The sequence below is a fragment of the Oncorhynchus mykiss genome, chromosome 21 (assembly GCF_013265735.2).
Source record: "Oncorhynchus mykiss isolate Arlee chromosome 21, USDA_OmykA_1.1, whole genome shotgun sequence".
NCBI lineage: Eukaryota > Metazoa > Chordata > Actinopteri > Salmoniformes > Salmonidae > Oncorhynchus > Oncorhynchus mykiss.
The window spans coordinates 35,633,343-35,637,976 of NC_048585.1; the positions used below are offsets into that span (position 1 = coordinate 35,633,343).

Genomic DNA, 4,634 nt, shown 5'->3' on the forward strand with positions numbered 1-4,634 from the left:
ACTATTGTCAGCTCGACATCCCAATCGTGTTATTTGCATATAATAGACTTTTTACCTCTGACCTGTATACTGTCTGTACCATTCCAGATATCTCGTACAGTGGAAACACTTGAGCGTCTGCGTCATCCGCATCAGCAATAACTCATCACTCCTACTCCAGGTAAATTCATTAGCATTAAGTTTGATACCCAAATAACCCCACTCAACCCCAGGGACCAAGTGTCAACATTCAATCTAACCTGGGGTCTTGCGTATCAAGTGTCTCAGAGTAGAAGTGTTCCTCTCGGATCAGTTTTGCAGTTTACAACAAGAATAAGATTAGACACATCCTAGATCAGCACTGACTCTGAGATGATTTGTGGATTAAGTCCCAGATCCCCCTCTGTCCATGTTCTGATGTTCATTTGGATCTTAACATGCCTTTTTGGGGCCCTAACTGAGATTTTGTTGGGGTGCCCCCCACGCCCCAACAAAATCCAAATTGGGCCATTATTACTAGAAGTTTAACTGGTGCGACTAATTTACCAATCTAAATGTTTGTAGCTGACATGTGACTTACACAACTTGTTCTGATATTTATTACATACTTTAAAAAAAGTGTTTTCTATTGTTAGGTATTGCTGCATTGTGGGAGCTTCAAACAAACTTTTTGTTAGGTATTACTGTGTATGTTACCATTTGATAACGAACTGCTGATTCATAACCAAATCTCAATTTCGCCTTGTGTATTTTACTATTCTAATACAATAGTAAGTGACTGAATTCTTTAAAAAATAAATCCTAATAATGGTAGGTGGCCCCCTAGCTACTGCTTATGTCCCTTATACCTGCAGCCCACTGGTAATGAATGATAGCGTAATTCCATCCTGCCTGGAAGTAATCATTGCTTAGACATGATTTGGCAAGTCATGTATTTAGAAATTATTACAGGGGGGATATGGTTCATTTTTATCAAAGGTTAGAATTCACTTTAAATCCTTTACCTTTAATGTCAAATTCTGCATGCTGATTTGAAATCAAAATTATTTAATTTATGTAGAATGTAAGTGGTCTCAATTTCTTTCTGAATGTACCCCAGTCTGGCTTAGTAAACGATTTGAAGCACTAGAGAGATTTTTCCATATAACATTCCATATAGTTAGTTAACTGTCTTAATATCAATACTTATACCAATGTAATTTTCCTTGTCAGAATGCCAAAGAGAAAGAGGGCCCCAACTTTTGATGACATTGCCTCAGTTGTTGAAAGGCTAGGCCTCTCACCAGAGGAAGTTACAGCAGCTAGCTACCATCAGGAAAATGGATTATTTTCTTTGATAGTCATTGAACTGGAAAGGTCTAATACCTTCAGCTATCGCTGTCAACTCTATGATGTATGGAGTAAGGGAAGGATGGCCAATGCACAACCCCACTCCGTCTCCCAGATTGCCCCATCACCACCCCAGGTCCTCCAATCACTACCACAACAAGTATACACCACACGCCTGCTGCCTTTAACACCAGCACAAGCAGCTGAAATGATTGAAACGGTTGATCCCACTAAGGTATCCCACCTTCCACCACTCCACCCCAAGCCTGGAGACATTTTTCTGTTTGCAGGTAGTTCCTTGTCATGTGAGGACTGGAAAGCGGACCAAAAAAGATGGATTCAGAAGGGATCCCACAGCCTTCCTCGCCGTTCACCAAAACTAAGGGTGCGGTACTATGCAGGAAAGGAAGAACCAGGGTTCCAAAAAAGGGAGTATGAGTTGCTTCACCAGCCTGATACTCCTGTGCTAATTCACTACTTTGGTGAGGAGGCACACTCCAATGTCCCCCACCCCCACGGCAACAGCCAACAGCAGCAAGCAAGGGATTTCATCCGATCGGCTACCTCAATCATAGATGAAATGTCCCGGCGAAAGGCTGAAACACCTGGCAAAGTATACTCAGACATGACCAATAACCCACCACCACCCCCAAATGCATCATTCATGCCAGTTTACCAACCTCGCAACTTGGCACAAGTAAAGAACACTATTCGTCGAGCAAGGGACGTCACTGTTTTGGACCGGGACGAGTTGGTGGCAACACATATGATGGGTGACATTCTCCCCGGATTTGTCACCCATATGGAGACTCGACCCGCAACCCTTCTGGTAGTGGCAGCACCAGAAATGGTTGAAGAGGCCAAGGCAGTTATTAAAAGCAAACACCAAGGTGCGCACATTTTTCACTATGACCTACGTTTGACCTCGGCAATTTTTATGTTTCACCCCTTGTTTTCCGTCATGTTGCATTTCAAGAGGCACCTGTCCTTCCCGTGGCATTCCTCATTCACACCACCAGGCACATGGAAAATCACAAACAGTTCTTTCGCACCATCCTTTCATTCCTTCCCCAACTATCAACAGCAATCTTCTGCACAGACCGTGAGGCGGCTATTGAGGGAGCAATCCAGTCTGTGCTGCCACAAGCCAGGATTGTCAATTGCTGGAACCACATCTCCAACAATGTGAAGCACAAAATGGGGTCAGAGGGTGCCGAAGCTGTGGCCGATTACCAGCAGGCCATCAAAGAGCTCTTGGCAACGAAATCAAGGAGTGACTACGAATGCACCCTGGCGAGGGTGTGTCTTCACTGGAGCCCTGATTTCAAGGCTTATTTCCATCAGTCGCTCTCTGATGCCATGGACAAGAGTGCACAATACGTGCTCAACAGCTTGGGCATCCAGTCAGATGGAATAACCAACAACTGCTCAGAGAGCTTCAATGCTGTCCTCAAGGCATTAGTTGGATGGAAGAAGGTCAGAGTAGATAAATTGGTTTATCTACTCTACCAACTCCAAACCAATGCCTTGAGGGAGGTGCTGCGGGGCTACTGTAATCTAGGGAATTTCCACCTGACCCCTGAGTGCCATGAGCAATTTTCCAGGCGAATGCCCACCACCAGTTTCCCCTACCACATGTCAGAGGAAGACATGGTGTCTTTTGCTGAAGGCATTCAGTCCTGTGTGGCACAAGAAGAGGTTGTCATGGCAGAAACTGGAGCGGAGGCCTTAGCCAGGATGATTGTGGCAAAAGGACGGATTCTCCTGGTGCCAAGCACCAAATCGTTCCTCTACCAGGGCTTCTCAGACAAGCAGCATGTGGTTACTCTGTTGCCAACGGAGACGTGTTCCTGCTCTGCATCTGACAGTGCCCAGAGGTGTGTCCACCGACTGGCAGCTGTACTGGCCATTGGCGGAAGTGTGGACAGTCCTATGCCAATAAAGCTGGGGACAAGGCATCTGGCCGCAAAACGCTCTGGCCATAAGTGTGCCACCAAGGAGCATGTCCAGACGGGCACCAAACAACAGGAAGAGCAATCGACCGTTCATCAACAGGTCGGTCTTATGTGTTGCTATTTAGTTACATTTCTTATTTGGGTATGTTAAAATGGTAAGCATTTTTACGAAGCCATGTGATCCTCATGGGTTTAATGTATATACGTGAAGACAAAATGCAGAATGCTGTCCCAAACTGAACTGTAACCATTATTCAATAGGGTGACCAATTCCAACAGTCTCTGTCTGAGAAACACCCCAGCAGGGATGATGAATTGGAGAATAGAGTAAGTGGAATGTGTCTGTTTTTGTTATATTCTGCATGTTTTCCTACTGCATGTTGATCGCATCTGTACACTCAGGCAGTTTGGACCCCATTTTTGATGGCCAAAATTTGTTTGTGTAGGTGAAGCAACTGTGGGCAATGTCTTCGGATGGAGTGGACAGGGCAACCGCACGATTTTTGTTGGAGGGATCCGTTGCCATCCTGCACCTCCATGACTTCCTTACATTGAAGCCCAATGAGTGGCTTAGTGGGGAGGTATGTTAAGCTCCCCCACATGTTATGGTTGAATTGTATGACATTTCCATGCGTGCAGTTGGTATAAAGTACAATTAGAGTTGTTGACTGAGGTGACTATTGCCTGAGCATCATGTGAACTTTGACCAACCATATGCCATTCTGCTTTAGGTAATTGACTTCTACCTCCAACTGAAGAGGGTTGACATTCAAGTGGAGAAGGATGTTTTTATTGTGGATCACTTTGTGGCAGGGATTATCCTGCATGGGGATAAGGTGGCGATGCGCAAGAACACCTTGTCAAAGGTAAAGGCATGTCCGCAGAGTTATTTTTGTGTCATGTTTCTAAATAAGAGGCTAGACGGGTCAATGTAGGGAGAGCTGCCACCTTCCTGACAAAAGATTGCCTGGCACACCGTATAGATGCATCTTCACTCCTATTCCTGTAGACCAATCTGGAGCAGCACAGTTGCTTGATTGGCGTTTGCAACGTGGGAAACTACCACTGGATACTCTTGGTAAGCTCTACAAGATTTACCATTTTAGTGAGAGATTAGACAGTATTATTCTTGAATATGTTATGTTTGAGGCCATTTTGATATACTGACTTGGAATTACCACTTGTGTTTGTTTAGTATGTCAATCGCAGGACCCACTCTGCCATTGTTCTGGACCCTACTGGTTCCCCTAACACAGAGAGCCATATGAGCGAGAACCTGGTGAAGCACATCAGGTATGGTCAATCCAGGGGTGTAAAAATAGTTTTTAGGGGTATCTGTACCTTACATTGGTATATACATTTTTTTTTACC

The 4,634-nt window shown here is 44.8% G+C and overlaps 1 long non-coding RNA gene across 1 annotated transcript; it reads left to right on the plus strand.

Moving 5' to 3' along the window:
• The first annotated feature begins 3,244 nt into the window (after positions 1-3,244).
• Positions 3,245-3,796, plus strand: LOC118942786. The gene is made up of 3 exons (XR_005038438.1): positions 3,245-3,363; positions 3,525-3,590; positions 3,710-3,796. It is a non-coding gene; the product is annotated as an uncharacterized LOC118942786 (long non-coding RNA).
• The last annotated feature ends 838 nt before the right edge of the window (positions 3,797-4,634 follow it).